Source organism: Rhinolophus hipposideros (assembly GCF_964194185.1).
Source record: "Rhinolophus hipposideros genome assembly, chromosome: 11".
Lineage (NCBI taxonomy): Eukaryota > Metazoa > Chordata > Mammalia > Chiroptera > Rhinolophidae > Rhinolophus > Rhinolophus hipposideros.
The window spans coordinates 19,045,954-19,069,159 of NC_138057.1; the positions used below are offsets into that span (position 1 = coordinate 19,045,954).

The 23,206-nt window shown below is 36.8% G+C and overlaps 1 protein-coding gene across 5 annotated transcripts in view; it reads left to right on the plus strand.

Annotated features, from left to right (window-relative positions):
* Positions 1 to 23,206, plus strand: part of MLLT3 (MLLT3 super elongation complex subunit) — a 261,994-nt gene that overhangs the window by 202,141 nt on the left and 36,647 nt on the right. The window contains exon 1 of one of the 5 annotated variants that reach the window (XM_081065564.1): positions 21,614 to 21,916. The exons of 3 other annotated variants lie outside the window; for them this stretch is intronic. The gene's annotated coding sequence lies outside the window, so the exon portion shown is untranslated. Of the gene's footprint in view, positions 1 to 21,613; positions 21,917 to 23,206 lie in introns of those variants that run through there. One more of the 5 variants, XM_081065565.1, reaches the window with a different exon arrangement.

Here is a 23,206-nt window from a genome sequence, read left to right on the forward strand (position 1 = left end):
CAGTATGATCTTTCCACAGTCATCTTTTCTTTGTTCTCCTTTTACTTTGGTGATCTTAAAATATTAGCAATCCTCTGTTCCTTGACCATTCCATGCTATTTTATGCCCTAGTGAAATACCCTTTAAGACCTGGTTAACTTCACCTCTATTTTGAAGCCCTCTAAATAATCTCCCCCACTGAAATGACCCTCATTCTCCCTCCTTGATGCTCCCTCCATTAACAGTTTATGTATATTTGATTATAGTTGTTATTCTCCCATCTTCTTGCATATTAAAGGGTTTTGCTCCTGATCAGTGGGATATTTTTAGGGAAGATACAGTTTCTTAATTACTTGATTTCTCAACTTTGTGCACTGTGCCAGACACTTAATTGGTGCTCAACAAATGTTGAATTAAATGGTACAAAGATTTACTTATATTTATATATATGTATTTATAGTTGGCTTCTCCTAACAAATTTATTAATTAATTGAGGAGCCTCAACTATAATTATATCTGCATGATCTGGAAATGTGATTTTTGGCCCCTCACCTTATGGAGGTAGAGTAGATAGGCCCCAAGGAGTGGGAGAGCTCACCATATAAACACAAGTCTTGGCGCTCTCAGAGGCACACAGTTCAGGGTTTGAGCCACGCTTGTACAGATAAATTCATAGAACAAAATCCTGGGACAAATTGTAGGCCAAAGTAAGCACTCTGTGTACATCGGATTGCACTTTACCTGCCTCTGTAGCCCTGCCTTTGTGTTAGACTGCAGGAAGCTAGCCAAGGAGTGTGGAGCTCTCGAAAACTCCCACAAAACGACTCGAAAAAATTTTTAACTAAGTCTACCATGAAGAGTATTAAACCACAAAAACAACAAAGGAGAGGCAAGGACCACAAATTAATCTTTTATTGAGACAGCAGAGTGATGTGAGAATCTAAAAATCCCAAAACATTTGCTTCTGTATTTTAAAAAAGCAAATAGTGTTCAGAGAAATTTCAATAACAGGATGTTGAAGTGAAAGAAATTTCTGCCTCCCTGTTTCCTATAGGGACTGTGCAGAGGCGTGATAACATGAAAGTTATACGACCACCTTGTTTTTGCTGTCTTTGCGATCATGAAATATGATTATATTTCTTCCAGTGTTTATATGTGCTCTTGAAATTATTGGAACTGCTAAAATACCACTTGTATACTCTATAAAAAGAACCATTTTTCCCCTTCTATTTCCTCAGGCTGCATAATTATCACGACAGATTAGCTTTCAATTAATAACCTTAATTTGGTTGTTAAATATTTATTAAACCATCACATTTGAGTATCAGCAACCATGTAATAAAATGCTTACTGTATGTGTGGAAAAATGAATGAAAAAATAGTTGCAAAAGATTTAAGTTTCTAACCACAAGGGGCAAGCATTGTTAAAAAATAAGAGTTATACTGAACAGTAACACTCATGCTGAGAGAAACAAATGTGGAGGATGCATTTAGTTCCCCTAAAGAATTGTATTGGTCAGTTTTCAAATATATATTTAATTATACTCAAATGTGTATTTAATTATATTCATTAGAAGCTGCTAGCATTTCTAACGGTGATTTTAAAAGAGTCATGATTACACTATAAAACTAAAATTATAACCAAATATAATTTATCACAGTGGGAGATTGACTCTATTAAGAGAAAAAATGAACTGAAGACAGCAGCCATCATTTTGGAAAGGAAAATGTTATCACAACTATCTTGTCCTAAGGAAAAACATCGCTCTAGCACATGCACTTTGAAACCTTATTAAAGTATCCTAAAATTTAAAAATTGATGGGTTCCCTCCTATCTTCAGTTCTGGGGATCCCCTATCCAGCCTTTATGAGGCCCTGCAGAGTCTGCAACCAAAAGAAGCTCAGCTAACTAACTGGCCCGTCCTAATGCCAGGACTCTCCATTCCCCTGTGAAATACATTTGCTGTTGCCCAGGTCGGTGGTATTCTCATCCTTCTCCCACAGGTTGAGTGGTACATTCACCAAGAATTCAGCGTAGTTGTTCCCAAACATATATGTCAGTTTTACTTGTAATTACAGTTTTACTTGTAATTACATCAATTGTTATATAAACCAATAATATACACAAAAAGGAATTGGTTTTTTGAAAGCTAAATTGAAACCTGAGGCGGAGTCCCGGAAAAGAATTTGTTCTCAAATTAGATGTAAGACACCAAGAGAAAAAAAGCACAAAAACCTAAAAGGACTCTGCATTCTAACAGTTATGCAAGTCTCTGGCTTCTTGCTTATAGATGGGGATCATAGGTAATGCATTGAGTGTGATTTATGTAAAAGACTTTTCAGACTTTATTAAAAGAAATCTCCTTTACCCTACATCAAAAAAATTGGTTGATTGATGTATATTTATAAATTTTCAGGTAAAATATCTAAGGGACGTGTGTGTGTGTGTGTGTGTGTGTGTGTGCGCTCGCGTGCACATGCATGTGAGCGCCGGGCGTGTTTTTTTCTGTTTTTCTTTTTAACTAATTCTAGAATCTTCTACCTGACAGATGTTCACAAGCCAAAAATCGTGATGCTCTTCACCCATGATTCTGGTACTTTATTCTTAGATCCTTGAGTTAGGATGAGTCTTACTCCAGCAACAGTGACCTGTTATCTCTACCCTGTTATTACATTTTATCAATGACGGTCTTATTCTTATCTCACCTCTTGCAGTGTTGTTTTCTAGATAAGTTTATAGGTTCAGTCAGCTTTGACAGTAGCCAGACCTGCTAGCATTTCCCTTCAGCGTTAATATGCTCATGAAAATGTACTCTGGACACGGGAATCTGCTTGTCACCCTAGTGCGTTGGGCTCAGGAAAGCAGATTATGCACATTTTACTGTGAAACACAGAACATGTATTTTTATTTTTATACACCAAGTGAAAATGGGGTCCCAGAAAGAATCTTAAGAACTGGGGAAAAGGTCTGAGTCTGACAGTTGTACTAGCTTTGTGATCTGGGCCAAAATACTTAACCTCTTTGAGTCTTAATTTTATAATCTCTGAAATATGAATAATATCTCCCCAAATTGTGTAAATCAGGTGAGTAGCAAACCATATCTGGCACATAGTTGGTAGTCGGTCAGTGCTAATAGAATTTGAATATTTCTAAACGAGTCCCCACCTGCCTTTTTAAATAAAATGAGGAACCTGGTAATGCCCACTTCACAGATTGTTAGGGTTATATGTGTAAAAGACATCCCGAATTTTAAAATGCTGCACAAAAGATGTCAAAGAGATGACTTCATCTAAAACAAACAAGCAAACAAACAAAAAAACCTGAAAACATGCTCTATGTAAGCATTTTATTCTTCTAGCTGATGGATTTTATTCTGCTTTGATGTGAAATTGCCATTGTGGGTGCTTTGTTCATATGTCCTAGTTAACTTTTGTCCAGTTTGCTTCATCTTGTCTCCTGATTAAGACTGTGAACTTTGAAGATGAGGACTCTGCTTTTTCAGACAACAAGCCTATGTCTGTCCTGACCTCAAGGTCAGAAGATCCTGAAGTACAGTTAGCGGTGGTTCTTCTTTACGGGCATGCTTCCTTGTACTGTGCTTCGCTTTATTGTACTACATAGATGTGATTTTTACAAAGAAAAGGCAAGACTTTCTACCAGCAAAGAGATTAGACTCTCTCTTTTGAGGTACTTGATTCTGGTGGTCTGAAACCGAACCCGCAGTATCTTTGAGGTCTGATTATACCTGTTTACCTGCTGCTCAGCCGTCACTATTTTTGATGGCTGTTGAGCAGCTGAAACCCTATAAAAATGCAGATCTGGCTAGCATGTTTTAATCCATCTAAGGGCATGTAATGTGCCATGCAGGAAAGATTTATTTTGCTTTCATTATGTGTGGTTGTGAACCGTGTCAGTAAGTCAAAGGAAAAGCTTTTAATTGTTTCAGACTACAGTTAAAAGGTGTTTAACCTAAATTTCTTTCCTGAATGCCAAATATCTTTCCAGATGAGAAAAATGCCAAGTTTTGTCTGGTTATTTCATTACAGAATGGTGAACACATAGCGAAAATCAAAATCAAAAGGCAACACGGTTTTGCATTCGATTCATAGCTGCATGTTTTAAAGTAGCTTTAAAAGTTACCCCATTAGTACCTTTTAAAGCTACCCATAAAATGCCACTTTACATCTGGCATCAGATCTATTAATTTGACTGTTATGAATATGTAGGAATATTTTTGAAAACTCCTGTGGTCTTGTAAAGCCTCCAGGCTGTTATTAGCAGAAAAATCTTGCCTTCTGCCAGGGCATGGAGCCAAGATAAGATCCTTAAGTAGATAACATTTAGCATTTGAAATAATAATAATGAAAGAGAAGTCCTCATGGAGCGTTCATGTTGTTATCCATTTGAAATATCCAGTATGGTGTTGGAGTCCGAGGGAGAAGATTAAGCAGATGTCAGGTTTGTTTCAGCAGGATGCACTGCTTAACCACCCTCCTTCCAAAGTGTTTTATGCCCAGCATCCCGGGAAGGGCACTGACTCATTTATTGGATCCATCTGTTGCCTTGGGAGACACTATGATTTGGTTCCTCCAACTATTAGCTTCACAGGTGGTGACCAATGAACTTGGGGAGATTATGGCCTTTCATAACTCTTGTGGGATCTTCTTTCACCTGTCCTTCTCTCACATGGGTCACCTTGGACTGAAATCCCACATACCCTGGAAGAAAATTTGGGTACAGCTTCTTTAATGGGCCCATTAAAAAAAAAAAATCAAAATAGGCTAGGACTTTTTATCTATTTTTCTCTGAAAACCTTGTTTCTCTAGATTCTTTCCCTGATATTTTATTCCTTGTTTTATCTTTTCTGATTAAAAAATTAAAAACACTTTCCATGTTTGTTATATTTTATTGCCTATGAGGTATGATTTTAAAAAAAGCACGGTGAATGTTTAAATTAAAAAAAAATTGTTACAGTAAAAGACACATTGCCATTAATCCCCTTCAAAACAATCCCCCTTGCTTCAATCACGCTTATCCCATCGTTCTTGCCACTTTCTGAAGCAGTTCTGGAAGTCCTCTTTCATGAATGTCTTTAGTTGCGCCGTCATGGCTGCCTCGATGTCCTGAATTGATCAAAACGTTTACCTTTCATGGTCATTTTGACTTTGGGGAAGAGCCAGAAGTCTCACGGTGCCAGATCCGGTGTATAAGATGGATGAGCACACACCGTAAATTTTATTTGACAGAAATTGCCATACCAGAAATGATATGTGACACAGAGCCTTTGTGTTGCGGTCAACAAATATGGTGAATGCTGCTGCCAAGTGCCATCCAATGGAAAGGCAGGGATCCTCAATATGGGAAGTGACGCATCAAACCTTAGTAACTGTGTGACAAGTTTCAACTTGTTCTGTGCAGTCAGTCAGGTGTGAGTTACGGTTGAGAGAAAGTGTGTTATAAAGTGTACTGTAGATCTTCCTCCATCATGACAATGCTCCATGTCACATATTGCTTCTGGTACGGCAATTTCTGTCAAATAAAAACATCACAGTGTGTCCTCACCCACCTTATTCACTGGATCTGGCATTGTGCGACTTCTGGCTCTTCCCCAAGTCTAAATGATTCGGGACATCGAGGCAGCCAGACAGCGCAACTAAAGACACGAAAGAGGACTTCCAGAACTGCTTCAGAAAGTTGCAAAAGTGATGGGATAAGTGTGTTTGAAGTGAGGAGGAGTATTCTGAGGGGGATTAATGGCAATGTATCCTTTACAGTAATAAATTTTTATTTAAACATTCACTGTATTATTTGATCATACCATGTATGTGAAACACTTTCTCAATAAAGGTAACTCCCAGCGCAGGTCTCATCTTGCAATGGTAGAGGAAAGTTACAACTGGTTCCATATTCTGAGTAGAGTAGTTCTTTCCTCCAGGTGGTAGAATTATGTACCTAGACATGGAGCTGGCATCCTCTTAGTGGACTCCAAATTTGACTATTAGGGGTACTGAGTTAAATTATCACCATTCAGTTTCCGTCCTTACTCCTCCCTCCCCTAAGGCCTTGAATTGTTAATTCTCTAACTCAGGGCCAGGTGACCAATAGGCTCAATTTCTGTGTAGGAAGAACCATAGCTGGATTTCTTTAAACAGCTCACCGTCCTCTTGTTTTGCACAGCTGGCATCTTATTTTGTGTTCAGGTTGGGAAGAGCTTCTCTGCCTCCTTGCCTCCACAGGTGGTAAATACCTAAAACCTTCATTCTGATTCTTGAAGAGGTACCTTTCCTCAACCCATTCCCCCTTTTTTTGGCAAGGCAGGGTGGGTGTGGAGGGCAAGTCCCCAGTGTTTGGTGTCTCAGCCTGCAACCAGAAGCCTATGTGGGGATCCAGACAACTCTATGCTGTGTTGTACTGGTAAAAAAGTTCTACAAACTGTGTATGAGTCATTTTCCTCATCTGGAAAGAAGCAGGAATGCTGGCACTGAATGATTTGGTAGAGCTGTTGTTAAAGATAATTAAAATGACTACAAATCTTTTTTAGATGTGACGCTTTGCATAATGATAACTCTGATTAATCAATGATGAAATGCTTTCAAATAGTGTCAAATAATCAGAACCAATTTATTATGTATATTTAAACATCAATAATGTCAGTTACAAGCATATTTCAAGTTAGGGTTATCATTTTTTCTTGTTACTCTAATTTTCTGTGATTTGAAAGAATATTTAGTGGTTACTGTTAAGTGATTGATACTTTTAAAAAAAGAATAACTAATTATTACAGAAGGCCAATAATGACTTTTTTCTTTTTCAATTAGCATTATTTTTGCCAAACAATTAAAACTAGTTATTTCAGGCACAGCTGTGGGAGTAAAGGAAGGCACTGAACATATTTATTTATAGGCTTCATTCATTGGCCTTTTCTTAGTAAATAACCTAAAACATTTAGACCTTTTAATTGTATCATTGAATAATTTTTAAATCAAGGAGAAATCTTTGCAGCAAATCCACTGAAGATATAATACTACTGTTAGAGACAGTGTTACAATGAATAATATGAGTAGTTAGCCTTGGAAATGGAACAGTAAACATAAAGTAACAAAGTGAGCACAATCTTCTGAGTAGTTTTCACAAATTTTTAGATTCTGGGAATCCTTAGATTGGTAAGTCCTGTGCTGTTCCTTAACAAAACTCTAAAACTGAATTTGAAATATGCAGTAAAGGAGCATTTGAAAAGGATTGTGGCTATCACTAGGTTCTAATAGATTATTATACCTAACTAATCTAATTTTCTTATTGTTAGATTGACTAGAGAATGTAGTGACTCGTCAGTCTTTTAAAATACAGTAGGTTAAGGTGGAGGAGATATGAAAACCGGGTGATTCTTGAGATAGGTGGATTTGTACTGGGTGACCAGTGCTTTTAAAGTCCATGTCAGTCAGTAAAGAGATCTCTTGTGGAGATGTCCTACAGACCTTTGCATTTTTTCTGTGTTGTTTGTTATTTTTACAGTGAGTTTCATAAAGACATGGAAGACAGGCTTACCAGTGACCCAAACATGGGAGGGATAGTGTATTTCGTATTATCCCAGCATTGTGGTTAAACATTCTCATCAAGTAGAAATGCTCGGCTAAACCCAAGAAAGTGAAATTTAACAAACATAAATATAAGTTCCTTCATTTGAAATCAAATAATTGTTTTGATTAGTGAAGGATAAGGGAGGTGGACTTCAGAGAGAGTTTTCATGGGGTGGGAGAATTATCTTGGAGATTTTGTTGGATCATCAGTGCTATATGAGTGAGTTTAATCTGAAACTATATTAGAAAAATTGCATGTCAATCATGGAAAATCCCAGTTTTGTTACCTTATGCACCCAGGCGACTACACCTGGGTCTTATGTTTGGTGCCACATTTTAAAGATGCTGACAAATTAGAAATGGAGCTCTAAGAGACCCATGATGGGTCTGGGAACCACCATGCATAATTTAAGGAAAGGAGACTGGGAAGAGACATAAGAATTATCTTTATTTTTTAAAACAGTGTTCTCGAAGTTTCTCAGAGTGTTCTGATTCACCAGTGGATTTGGCTTCTTGGAAACTCAGGGAGCTGAGGTAGGATAAAGCAGCTTGGGAGAGGCGTCGGGTGAGCAGCTTGCACAATATTCGTCCTGGGAGGTTCCCTGTCACCCACACGGTGCACTAATTTTTGTGGCAAGCCACCATTGATCTACCCCTCCTTAGACCACCTGTTTAATTCCATATCATTTTGTCTTTTTCTTTAGTTGTTTTTTAAGTTTATATAGTACCCAGGCTATAGTGTATCCAAGGAGTGTAATAAAATTGGAAAAACATTAGACCAGGTATATACTAAAATCTTAACTTTTACAAAAATTCATAATTTCTAGTTGTTCATTGGACATCTATTATGTACTTGTCTTCCTTTGATTAATTTCAACTTTAGAGGACTATATTCGATAGTGACAGAGAATTTTATATTTTTACCCTGCCTTGTTTTTGGAAAAATAGTGTAGCTTATAGAAATAGTGCTTATCTGCAGCAACATATGACTATATTTTAGAAAGGTAGATATGGAAAGTATGTCAGGGGATATATAAACATAGGATCCTTTTCATAAACTGGCATGTTTTCTCATGAAATAGTAAATAAATAAATGGATGGATAGATGGAATGGGACAGCAATTCCACATGTTTTAGGTCTCTCTTTGATCCTCCCTGGTTCACTTTATGCTGCTTCTTAGATTTAGCTTGCTGTCTTCAGTTCCATGCCTTAGTAACAATTCCCTCAAACTGTCTACCCTCTCTGCCAAATAAATGTGGGGAGAATCAGTACAGTTCCTTCCATGTCAAGTCTCTTATTTACCACTTGACATTTGTCATGTCTGCTTCCTTTTTTCTTTCTCTTACCACTTTTCTCTTTCCTAGAAATTAGCCGTTGTTGCTAGGACCAAGCAAGAATCCAGTATCATCACTTGGCAAACCATTGTCCAAAGTCATAATCAGGGGAACTAATCTATATCTTGGTCTGGTGGTAGTTACATGAGTGTATACATATGTAAAAATTAATCGAGGTATACACCTAGATTTTTGTACTTGGCTGCATTTAAGTTATACTTCAATTTAACCTATGAAATATCTAATTCATCTTACTATTGTAGGAAGGAAACTATTTCTTTGACTGCTAATTCATACTTCTAACTTTGATTTTAAATGTTTGAAGAGTAGTAGCCAGTTTGTTACAGTTCTTCGTAAGTGTGAAATATTGAAACAAAAGGAAATTAAACATTAAACCATAAGCTAAACTGTAAAGCCTCTGTATCACGGATCATATCTAGATTGTCCAGCACTGTTTCCTCAGGGTCCTAACACATTTCCAGACACATGGTAGGCATGTAAAAACAGTCAATAAAAGGAACATTTCTGTATGTATAACATTTACTGATATGTTTTTCACAAAGGGATTAACTCATGATTGTTTTTGGATCAGTATTTGTAAGTATCTTTGTGTACTTACATGTCTATTTTCATTTTACTTTAATGCTACTTTTTCTTTCTCAGTAAGTAAGACCTTAGTTAGTCTGTGTAACGAGGTTTTAAGTTTTGTTTTCAAAGCCCTATCTGTGTGTACAAACTTGGAGAAAAATTAATATCTTTTCAGTTCTCTGTTTAACCTTACCACCTTTTGCCTCTCAACATATTTTACTAATTTATATCCTTCTTAACGTAACACAGTCAGATCTACGACTGTGGGTTTTTTTTGGCTATTGTTTCACATTTTATCTGTAGTTCATTGGAAAGATTACTGCCAAACTCACCATGAAATTCTCTTGGTTGATTCTTATAACATTTCCATTTTAGGGACCTCCATAATAATCTGATGGGCTAAATGTCCCAAAGCATACGTAACAATTGTATTTTAAATTCTTTTTTTTTTTTTTTAAGATTTTATTGGAGAAGGTGAACAGGACTTTTTGGGGAACAGTGTGTACTTCCAGGACTTTTTCCAAGTTGTTGTCCTTTCAGTCTTAGTTGTGGAGGGCACAATTCAGCTCTAGGTCCAGTTGCCATTGTTAGTTGCAAGGGGAGGAGCCCACCATCCCTTGCGGGATTCTAACTGGCAACCTTGTGGTTGAGAGCCTAGTGGCCCATATGGGAATAGAACAGGCCAGCCTTCGGCGTTAGGAGCAGGGAGCTCCAACCACCTGAGCCACCGGGCAGGCCCCAATCAATACCTATGTTTTTAAAGATTAACATACAATTGTTGGGCCGGCCCGGTGGCTCTGGCGGTTGGTGCTCCGTGCTCCTAACTCCGAAGGCTGCCGGTTGGATTCCCACATGGGCCAGCGGGCTCTCAGCCAAAAGGTTGCCGTTCGATTCCTCGAGTCCCGCAAGGGATGGTGGGTGGCGCCCCCTGCAACTAGCAATGGCTACTGGACCTGGAGCTGAGCTGAGCCCTCCACAACTAAGACTGAAAGGACAACAACTTGAAGCTGAACAGCACCCTCCACAACTAAGATTGAAAGGACAGCAACTTGACTTGGAAAAAAGTCCTGGAAGTGCACACTGTTCCCCAATAAAAGTCCTGTTCCCCTTCCCCAATAAAATCTTTAAAACAAAAAAATAGGGATTGAATTAAAATGCTTCACTTGCAGAGTAAGAAAAGGAAAAAAATGAATGAGCAATTGTGAATATACAGTATAATTCTAACAACTTTATTGAGATACAATTCACATACCTACAACTCACCCATTTGAAATGAACAATCAAATGTTTTTAGTATATTCACAGAGTTGTGCAGCTGTTACACAATTTTAGAATATTTTCATTGCCCTTAAATTAAACCTCCTACCTTTTAGTTATCCCCTTTCGATTCCCTCATCTTCTCCAGCCCTAGACACTCACTAATCTTTCTGTCTATGGATTTGCCTATTTTGGACAATTCATATCAATGGAATCACATAATATGGGTCTGTTGTGATTGGCTTCTTTCACCTAGCATATTTTCCAGGCTCATCTGTTTTGAGCATGTACCAGAAATTTATGGATGAATAATACTCCATTGTTATGAATATACTACATTTTGTTTATCTTTTCATCAGTTGATGGGTATTGGATTGCTTTCACTTTTGGCTGTTGGGAATAGTGCTGCTAATTTTACCTAACGTGTTGTTGATGAAACATTACCTTCTGATTCTATAGCATTATTCAGAATCCCTGACATTCTTAATGGTGTAATTTTTTAAATTTCTCCTTAACTCTGAGCATCTTGAAAAAGTTTGGAGAATTTTGATAGAATTTCAAGGCAATGGGTAATTTTTCTCACCAGTGGATGTCCCATCGGGTCAGTCATTTAGAGAGTCTCTTTGTTTTTGTTTAAAAAAAAAAAACAAAGTAAACTATAAGCCCCCATCCATATCTGTATTGCTGGTGGAGATAATTCTTGTATAATAGACCTATTTAGAAAAATATGGAAATCTTTTAAATTTGAAGTTTGTTTTTAACACATTATTATCATTGCTCTTTAATGGGAGAGTCTTTTTGGGGGGAGGGGGAAATCTTTCTTTAAAAAAAATTCTACCATCTTCATCAACCTTTGATTTTACTTTTTAGCTGATTGTTCAGTTTTGTTATTTATTAGAATAAGTATTCAAAAGAAGAAGTCAAATACAAATTTTCTGATTTACTTTTTTGTTTTGAGGTTTATACAAGAAGCAATTTGGTTAAAAATTCTTCTGTAGGAAATTTCTTCTAGGTTAGAAAACATTGATCTTCATAAATGTCAATTTAAACTTAAAGAACACATGCTTACTTTATTTGGTTAGATATTTTGGGCAATTGTGACATTACAATCCCACCTCCTCCACCATGAGCCAGTCCTATATTTCTATTTACAGAACTTGAACTTCCAAATATCTAAAACTTACTGATTTTATTTTATATTTCCAGAATGCCATGTAATTGGAATCGTACAATGTGTAGTCTTTTTAGACTGGGTTCCTTCATTTCGTAATATGCATTAGGGTTCCTTCAGGTGTTTTGTGGCTTGATAACTCATTTCTTTTTATTGCTGAATAATATTCTATTATATAGACATACCATAGTTTATCCGTTCATCTACTGAAGGACATTTTGGTTGCTTCTAGTTTTTACTGATGATGAATAAAGCTGCTATAAATGTTCATGTGCAGGTTTTGTATGGACATAGTTTTCAAATCAATTGGATAAATTCTAGGAGTAGGATTGCTGGATTGTCTGATGAGACAATATTTAGCCTTGTAAGAAACTACCAAACTGTCTTCCAAAGTGGCTGTATCGTTTTGCATTCCCACCATCAATGAGTGAGAGTGCCTGTTGCTCCACCTCCTCATCAGCATTTAGTACTGTCAGTTTTTAAAAACTGTAGCCATTTCAATAGGTGTACAGTGGTATCTGTAGTTGTTTTAATATGTTAATTTGTTTTAACTTGAAATTCCCTGATGTTAAATGATGTTGAGCATCTTGTCACATACTTATTTGTCATATATTATCTTTTTTGGTGAGGTGTCTGTTCAGATTTTCTATTTCTTTTCTTTCTTTTGTAAGAAATCTATCCTGTTTACCATTTATTCCCAAAATCTAGCATAATGTCTGACATTTTGAAAGTCTTTATCCAATATCTAACTGTTGAATAAATCACAATATTTATATACTGTAAGTGCCAAAAATATATATATATATAAGAGGACACTGGTCAACGTTGCTCAAGCAGTAGTTCGCCGTAATCAGAAGTGTCTGGACACTGATGGTAACCACTTTGAGCACCTCTTCTACTTGCAGAAGTGAAACGTGACTTGTGTTTATCTTTTGTTGTCAGTATATATCAACTATTACAATTTTAAAAGTTTTTTCCTTTCTTAAAATGTGTATACATTTTTTTGGCACCCTCTGTATATTAGGCAGCTGGTAAAATGATGCAGTAGAATAAAAATAAGAAATAGTATGGGAGGGCTGGCCTGGTGGCTCAGGCAGTTTGAGTTCCGTGCTCCTAACTCCGAAGGCTGCCGGTTCGATTCCCACATGGGCCAGTGGGCTCTCAACCACAAGGCTGCCAGTTCAATTCCTAGAGTCCCGCAAGGAATGGTGGGCAGCGCCCCCTGCAACTAAGATTGAACACAGCACCTTGAGCTGAGCTGCCACTGAGCTCCCAGATGGCTCACTTGGTTGGAGTGCGTCCTCTCAACCACAAGGTTGCTGGTTCGACTCCCACAAGGGATGGTGGGCTGCGCCCCCTGCAACTAGCAAGGGCAACGGCAGCTGGACCTGGAGCTGAGCTGCGCCCTCCACACCTAAGATTGAAAGGACAACAACTTGACTTGAAAAATAAAAGTCCTGGAAGTACACACTGTTCCCCAATAAAAGTCCTGTTCCCCTTTCCCCAATAAAAAAAAAAGAAATAGTATGGGAATATTTTCATCATATATACATACAAATGTGTATGTGTATTGGGTCATCATAATGTACACTTCGAATATCTTAATTTTATTTGTCAGTTATGCCTCAGTAATGCCCCCCCACAAAAGGCATAGAACTCTCTTAGCACCCTAGAACCTCCCATCACTCCCGTCATGTCCCCTCATTTCAGAGGTAACCACTACCCTGAGCAAACATTGGTTTTGCCTGTTTTTAAATTTTATGTAAATAAGATCATATACAATGTAGCTGTTTGTGTATGTGACTTACACTCTATGTTCATGAGTGTCACGTAGGTTGTTATGTTTGCCCAAGTCTTTTGCCCAATTTACTGTTGCGTTTTCTATTATTATTTTTGTTCTTTCAGTCATGTTTATAGGCATTAAGTATACAGGGTCCTATGTTTTTGTTTCAAAAAATGTAATATTATTGTATATTTGTACATATAGGTAAAACTTACCCATTTTTAAATACTTGAACTTTTGAAACAATGACTTGGTCTTCCTACATGAGTGACCTTTGGATAGCCTTCCTGTAGGAGTTTGTAGTGGCTTTGGAATTCTACGTTTGTAACTTTTTTCCCAGTTGCCTTTTCTAAGATATTGCTGTGTCACAGGAACTTGCTGTTTATCTGGTAAAGAGTAATTCATTTTATTGATGAGACTTTTTATTTGTACACATTCACAAACATGACTGGCATGAAAACTCACTCTTCACGGTAATATATCACAGTTCTGTCTTCCACCGTAACTCTGAGAAAGTTGGACAACAAGGTCAGAGCATTGCTCTTTCAGGGGACAGAACTGTTTAGTTGCCATAGGACAAGAGTGTCTTAAAGGAGCTAAAAACCACATACCTCGTGAGTGAAAATACCATTGCTATCACCATAAGAGCAGCGTGGCCAAAATTAATAGTCATAAAAGGCAGTTGGTATTTCTTACAGGGAATTCTCTGAGGTCTGGAATATTCACTGTGGTTATATATTCTCTTGGCTGTATCATTCCAGAACATCTTTAGAATAGAGCTTGGGGCATCCATGGAATGGCGTCTGTCACCTCCAGTGATGTCTGTGGCAGCTGAAAGCTTCTATTAATAGGCTTTATCCACTCCTGCAAGTTTCCTTACTCTGGTGATTTAGCCTCTAAACAAATCTTGATGACAGGAACCAGACCAACTCCTTCTTGATCTTTCTTTAGCAAAGCTATAGCTAAGAAGAAAAACCACACAAATTTCAGAAGTTACCTTACGAGACTTTGGTTTTATTGGCTTTGGAGGGAGCAGCCTTGGGACTGCTGACCAGATTGATATTTAAATTATCCTTCTCCCCACTCTTACTCTAACTTCAAACTTTCTCATTTCAGATAACATTATGTAAAGTATGTGTCTTCACATGGTGCTTTTTGGGACCCTGTTCACCAAGCACACATCTGTACTTGTTCTATGTATGGAATACAAAAATGTCAGAGCCAACTAGAATTGGTAATTGGTTTCAACCTAAGGGACTGCAGTGGTATCCTATCAGAAAGTGGAGTGACAGGCCACTTATAGGGAGAGACTGGATGCAAATATCTCAGAAGGCAGCAATTCTAGTTTCTTCTAAAATGAATCTTTGCATCAATACCAGAAAGCATTGAAATGGCACTTGGTTAGACTAAGTGTTATTTCATGGTGGTCTCACAATTAGAACTTTATTGAAATGGAATGCTGTGCCAATTACTGGTACATGGTTATGTGAAACTCCTATAGGTGACTTTTAAAGAAAGCATTAACCTAGAATACTGGTTCTCAACATGGGGTAATTGTTTTCCCTACCCTCCCTTCTCTTTGCTACTTTGCAATGTTTGGAGACATTTTTAATGGTCATGACCTGGGCCTGTGTATGTGTGGCGGGTGCTCCTGGCATTGAGTGGGTAGATGCCAGAGATGATGCCAAACGTCCTGCAATGCACAAGACAGGCCTCATAAGTCCAAAATATCAATACTGCCAAGGCTGAGAAATTGGATACTGAGCAAAAATTCTTAGCGGAGATTACAGTTTATCAGGGCAAATTATTAAATCTTTCTGAATTCCTTTTTTAAAAATTGTTTTTCAGTTACACTTGACATGCAATATTATATTAGTTTCAGGTGTATATCATAGTGATTAGATATTTATATAACTTATGAAGTGATCACCCCAGTAAATCTAGTACCCACTCGGCACCATCCATAGTTATTACAACATTATTGACTGTATTCCCTATACTATACTTTACATCCTCATGACTATTTTATAACTGCCAATTTGTGCTTTATTTAATCTTTTCCCACTTTTCACCCATTCTCTCCAACCTCCCAACTGGCAACCATCAAAATATACTCTGTATCTATGAGTTTGTTTCATCTTTGTTTGTTTATTTTGTTTTTTAGCTTCCACATATAAGTAAAACGATATGGTATTTGTCTAACTTATTTCACTTAGCATAATACCCTTTGGGCCATCCATGTTGCAGATGGCAAGATTTCATTCTTTTGTATGGCTGAGTAATATTCCATTGTGTATATGTACCACTTCTTTATCCATTCATCTATTGATGGACACTTAGGTTACTTTCCTATCTTGGCTATTGTAAATAATATTGCAATGGATATATGAATGCATATGTATTTTTGAATTAGCATTTTGGGTTTCTTCAGATAAATACCCAGATGTGGAATTATTTGGTCCTTCTTTGTCTCTTGTTGTAGCCTTTGTTTTAAAGTTTATTTTGTCTGATATAAATATTGCTACCCCAGATTTTTTTTTTCATTTCAATTTTCATGAAATATCTTTTTCTATCCCTTTACTTTCAATCTGTGTATGTCTTTTGATCTGAAGTGAGTCTCTTGTAGTCACCATATGTAAGGGTTGTATCCATTCAGCCACCCTAGGTCTTTTGATTAAAGCATTTGATCCACTTACATTGAAAGTAATTGTTGATAGATATGTATTATGGTAGATATGATAGTATATGTACTATTTTAATATTCATATTTTTTGTCTTTTTTTTCTTAAAGAAGTCACTTTAACATTCCTTGTTATACTGGTTTGGAGGTGATGAATGTCTTCAGTTTTTTTCTTGTCTGGGAAGCTCTTTATCTGTCCTTTGATCCTAAATGATAACTTTGCTGGGCAGAGTAATCTTGGTTGTAGGTCCTTGCTTTTCATCACTTTGAGTATTTTATGCCAGTCCCTTCTGGCCTGCAAAGTTTCTGTTGAGAAATCAGCTGACAGTCTTAATGAGAACTCCCTGGTAGGTAACTAACTGCTTTTCTCTTGCTGTTTTAAGATTCTCTTTTTGTCTTTAACCTTTGGCGTTTTAATTATAATGTGTCTTGATATGAGCCACTTTGGATTCATCTTGTTTGGGACCCTCTGCTCTTCTTGGACTCATAGGGCTATTTCCTTTGCCAGGTTATGAAAGATTTCCATCATTATTTCTTCCAATAGGTTTTTCAATTACTTGCTCTTTCTTCTCTCCTTCTGGTACCTCTATGATGTGAATGTTGCTATGCTTGATATTGACCGAGAGGCCCCTTAAACTATACTCATTTTTTTGAAATTTTTTTTCTTTTTGCTGTTCTGATTGTGTGTTTTCTGATACCTTATCTCCCAAATCACTGATTCAGTCCTCTGCTTCATCTAATCTACTGTTGATTCCCTCTAATGTAGTCTTCATTTTTGATTGGTTCTTTTATATATTTTCTATCTCCTTTTTTATGTTTCCTATCTCTGTTGAATTTCTCACTGAGATCATTGAGCATCCTTATACCCAGTGTTTTGTTTAGTTCTTTATCTGGAGTTTTGTTCTGTTCTTTTGTTTGGGACATGTTTCTTTGTCTCCTCATTTTGGCTGCCTTCCTGCTTTTGTTCTTATGTATTAGGTAGAGTTGCTATGTCTCCCGGTTTTAGTAGAGTCCACTTATGTGGTACTCTAGTGTGGTCTGAAGCCTGCTATTAGGTGTGTTGGTTCTGGGGCCTTTTGGGAGAGGCTCTGGTGCAGGCCAAGTTCAGCCTCTGCCTGTGCCTTGCCCAGGACCACTTAGCTACATGGTGATCTGCTGATGGTTGCCACTTGTGTTGGGCTTGGAGGTGCCTGGAAGAGACTAAACTGTGAACTGAGGCTGCTACTAATTACTAGCTTGGGGCCCCATAACAAGAGGCATGGGGCACACCAAAGCCTGATGCTGCTTATTTGGGAGTTTTGAGAGATTTTAGGAAAGTTTGCAGCATGAGTCAAGACAAGCCATTTTTATTGAAAAGCCACTGGAAGCAGCTTGGGTGGGCCCAAAAGTTGGGTGGGACAGGAGTCTCAGGGAATCACCAGGGTGGGTTGAACAGTGTTAGCCAGGTTGATGGAGACTCAGATATCGTGGCCACCTGTGTCTGAATGCCAGGATGAGGAAGGGCTCAACAAAGCAACAATGGCCTCTGCCAGCACTTCTCTCTGGGAGAAAGCTGCCCCTCCAGCCCTTGCCCTGCAACCAGACAGTTCAATTCCTCCCCAAATGTCCCTGGTGCCTTTTGAGCTGCTGCCCCAGTGCTGGAAGTCAGAGTGAGTGACTATCAGCAAGTAAGTCCATATGTGGGCCCTTTAAGAGCAGCACCTGGGACTCCAGCAGCCCACTCATCTATAGTCTTCTCTGGTTTTCACAGCCAGAAATTGTGGGGACTTCTCTTAATGGTAACGGAACCTTGGGCTGGAGAGCATGGTGTGGGGCTGGGACCCTTCATTGCTCAGGGTACCTCTGCAACTGAGATATCTCTCCCATTTTTTGGACCAGCCCATTCCATGTCTCTCCCCCTCCTACCAATGTTGCTTCTTCTGTATATATTTAATTATAGGACGCGTGTTCAGCAAGTCCTCAGGCATTCTCAATGATGGTTGTTCTGTAGTTTAGTTGTAATTTTGAGGTGGTCATGGGAGGAGCTGAGCATAGCATATACCTACTCTGCCATCTTGACTGGAAGCTCTTTTAGAATTCCTTTTGAATACGAAAAAGTATTTCTTACTGCTTTAGGGTGGTCTCAGTTGAGCCAAGAAAATATATTTTGTTATTTTTCTTTCTGTATTTCCACCATAATTATGTAAAATTTTTTGAAAAGTACAGAATTGCTTTATAAAGAAAAAGTAAAACACATGATCCCTCACTCATTTGTACATTTCCTTAAAGATTGGAAATATCATGGAACAGAATGGTTTATCCATCAGGATATTCTCTTTAGAGAAACCAATTGAAAGATAGTGGAATTTTCCCTGGGCTTTCATCCTGCTTATATTATCTTTTCCAAGTCCCCTTTCTTTCAAGTAATACTGCCATCACACAGTTTCGGGTCATTTTATCAGAAAGTGATTATTTAAACTATAAGTACCTTAGTAGAATTCCCAACATCAGGAATTCTTATTGATATTTAAGTAGAAAGAGGAAAATTTTTATAATTATTTTAAAATTTTTGTTGTGTATGTGTTAATAACAGAGATTTTTATTTAGTGCCTCTATTCATGATAGGTTTCATTAATAAATAAAAGTATTTTGTAGCTCTCCAGTTTAAATCTAAAGATAGCATTTTTACCTTCTGGGTGAATTTTTAGTTGATAATGAGATCTAAGAAAGCAAGGGAGAAGAAAAGACCAGATATTCTAGACCACCACACAGTAGTATCCCTGAACTTCAAAAGCCCCAGGAGGGTGCAGCTGGGGAGTGCTGTATTTTCTGTCCTCTTGGTGAGCTAAATTTGGTTTGGCAGAGAATTTTTAGGAGTAGATAAGGCTCTGTGAGTAAAACTTTGCAGTTTTAGCCAAAGAAAACAGACTGGAGATTTGATGACTCTATTTGATTTATTAGTGCCATATGCAGGGCCTTTTGATCTTCAGGATTCAGTAAACCAAGGAATTGATATTTATCAGAACTCCATCACATGGGAAGAAATCTTAATTTGCCTGTAGTGTTGATCCTAATGTAATTATCCAACACCTGCATCTGATTGATGATAATTGTGTTAGGATATATTAAATTTTAATAATAGGAAGAGACAAACATTAAAAACAAGTTTTTGAATAGCATGAACATTGGAAATCTTATTTCTCAAGTACATCAAATTTACTTTGTTCAGTATTCAGCAGGTCCTCCAATAGTGTCGTTTCATTCAACATTATTTTGTTATAATGTTAATGAGATGCTGTAAGAACTTAAATCCTGTTTATATAATTAGCCTATGGTAAAATTGGTTGGTTATATGTTGTTTCGATAAAAGTCACAGGACCTATTGATGACGTTAAGTGAGGACTTACTGTATAACAAAACCTCTTTCTAGGCGTGTAGGAACTGCATGTAGTGATTGTGGTTTTTAAAGAAAAAAGGGAAATAATTTGACATTGATGGTACCACACGAGCAGATGTTTCATAATAAAGTCTACTTACAATGTTAATTTGTCAGACAACATAAAGGAGTTTCAATTAAGTTTGAGGTTTCACCCCACATCTGAATTCCTTTGTAATACTTTTGTAAAGTAGCAAAAACCACAGGACACATATTTCTGCCATTAAGCCAGCAGAATTCATCTGTTTTTTGTCTTTTTACTACTAAGACAAGTTAACATATGACAGAAGTATATATGTCTGTAAAATTGAGATGAAATGTCAAGAACAGTATTATGGTATTAGTATTTTCTTTAAGTGGATCTTTTTCTTGAGACTCTTGGGGCCCACATTTTTCCATAGGAGGAAAAGATTTTGGGGCTCAGTGAGGGGGATGCCCTACATGAATTCCACTTTCTTTTTTTTCTGTGAATTCTTAATTATTACTTGACCAGGCACTTCTTGCCTGTAGATGATTTGTACTTAGATTAACTATTACTTTTTAATTTTATTCTCTGTGTATTCTGTTTCTATAGAAGTCTTTTCTAGAATGTCTTATATATGAGGCATTGACCAAGGCATTTTATCAGCTTCCTGCTCCAAGAGAGGTTTGAGGGAAAAGAAATTTTGGATCAGTCTAAAGGTCATGGCCTTTTTTCTTGAAATGTCAAATATATTTTAGGGAAGACTGTCATAGGGAAAAAGGGTGAACAAACCAAATGGACTCAAGCATGACTTTTCTTATATCATACTTTCATGGTTATTCTTATTGATGATAATAGTACCTAATTATTTAGTCATCGTTCATTCCATGCTTTGTCCTAAATACTTTACTTGCATTATCTAATTCTCATAGTAACTATATGAATGATTGCTGGTATTAATTCCATTTTCCCACTTGAAAGATGGAGAATCTGAGACCTGAAGAGATAATGTTACTTGGCTAAGGTCACACAGCTAGAAAGTGGTGGAATCAGAATTTAAACCAGGTCTGATGTTTCCAAAACATGGGTTCTGAATCATTTTATTATTCCATTATTTCCACTTTTACCCTCATAGTAATCTTGAGTTTTCAAAGTATTTGACATTTTGATTTAGTGCAAAATTCATCTCACAGGTAAAATATACTTATTTTAAGTTTTTTGCCTTTTTTATAAACTTTTCCTCTATTGTAGCGCATTTGGCTTTCTGCATCTCACTATTACATCTTAATGTATATATGAATCTCATGATATGTGCATATATATAACACATATGTACATATAAAGATACATACAACACAGCAGCTGTCCATAGTGGCTTCCAAATAGTGCCCTCTGTGTTCTCTGTTTTTTCTTGTTTACTGGAAAATGTTACTGGAGCCCCAGTAATGAATAGGAGCTTAAAGTTCATGTTTGGTATCTCTTAACTCCGCTACTCTTTATTTGCACAAGAACATGTGACCCTCTGTAGCGACTTTGCCCTGTTTATGGAGTGTATGCTATTACTGACAGGATGGGCAGGTTTTACAGTTAAAATATTCCTAAGACACAGGTCTTACGGTTAAAATACTTATAAGTCAAACCGATCCTGGAACCTTTACTTGGTCATTTCTTTACAATGTGCTTCATAAAACTCTGCAGGCTAGATAGAGCAGGAAGTTTATTCAACTGACTTCAGCTGATAAATCAGACTGACTTTGGGGAAATGTTCTGGAATACTACAGCAGTGTGATTCAAGATCTGGTATACTAGGAGAGATAGCTTAGTGTTTGACATCTGATCTCTCTAGCAGAATGTATGCTTACCACACATACAGTAGGATCAGATGGAAGAAGCTAGTTTCTCAAACAGTTTGAGGTGGATGTTTGCTTCTGATTAGCTTGTGTGTGTGTGTGTGTGTGTGTTGGATGAATGAGCAATTGAGAAATCATGACCATGTGTTTGCTGTCATTTAAACTGCCAATCTAATCTAAATATACATGTGGGTGCCTAAGGAGACTTCTTTCTTTTCAAGAGGATCATTCTTAACAGCTCTCAACTCCTTGCCGACAAACATGAACTTTGGGGCACTTCTCTTTTCCTGAGGGCTACTCTGTTTTCTTTTAAATAAGGTGAGGAGGATTTCTTTGCTTGCTGTATTTCTTGGATTTAAAGGCCAGCAGTATGTAAAGTTTATTTACCATGAGCAGTAACTTCATAGGAAAGATAGCTTCTAGGATATTATACAAGGTAACAAAAGGAGTGGATGATATGAGTAAAAGACATAAAGGGTTTCAGTGTACAGAAGAATTCAGGAAAACCTTGTTAGTTTTAGATCACTAATTTGCATATAGCATGCTTTAATCTCGTTAATGAAAAATTAGAGAACATGTTTATAAAAGAGGAGGTATGATTTTATAATACCTCATTGTATAATAGAGTCTGTATATGCATTTCCATGCCCCTTTCCCCCCCAGAGTTCTTTAAGGTAGAAAAAAGATACCCCTTCCCTCTGACTTCAAAGTATTTAGACATATTTTATCTGCCCAGAAATTGCTGAAATACATATTAAAGAAATTGAAGTTTTTTTCTATTCATGATTGTAATACTATAGACTTCCTTTTATTTTCTTAGAGAAGCTAAGGATTAGACTTATAAATATCTTAGTAATCAGAATGAATCTTTTTATTCAGTAAAGAATAATACTATTCATTTTGTCATAATTACATAGCTTATCATATTTTGAAAAGCCATATACCCAAAATGTTTTTCTTTATACATTCACATATTTTTAGATATAAAAGCAAACAGTGTAAAATTGGACTTACTAAAAATAACAGAACATCCCTTGTCATCTAACCACTAGAGTATTGGATAAAAAAACTAGTTACCACTTAATTGCTCATTAAAGTGTTATTTCCTTAGTATTCTTAATAATCCTAGAGAAACTATCTTATTGTTAAAAATTTATGGCTATGTAAATTCTTACACATGTACATGTATTTAATGTTTAGTTTATTTCATACTATATGTCTGTTTGAATAGAATTTGGCTTATAGATTATATATATGACAAATATAAACTGAAATAAGTACTAACAAAATTTAAAGAACAGCATAGCATTCATTCAGAGATAGGCATATTTTATACATGGACAATAAGGTCTGCAACTTTTTCTTAGAGAAATATGAGAGTTATGGAGTTTTATATTTGGAATATCAAAACCTGCACATTCATTGGCAGAATAAACTTTCGTGGAACTGTAGTGAAGGAGAGTTTATCATATAGGTCTCTCTAAATTAAATGCAATCACTTGATTTCCAAAGTTTGTTATATGTAAATAGGCAAAGTAATTTCAAGTAAATACTAATCTCAATAAATTAAAATTGTTTTTCTCATGGGATAGAACATATTGTTTTTAC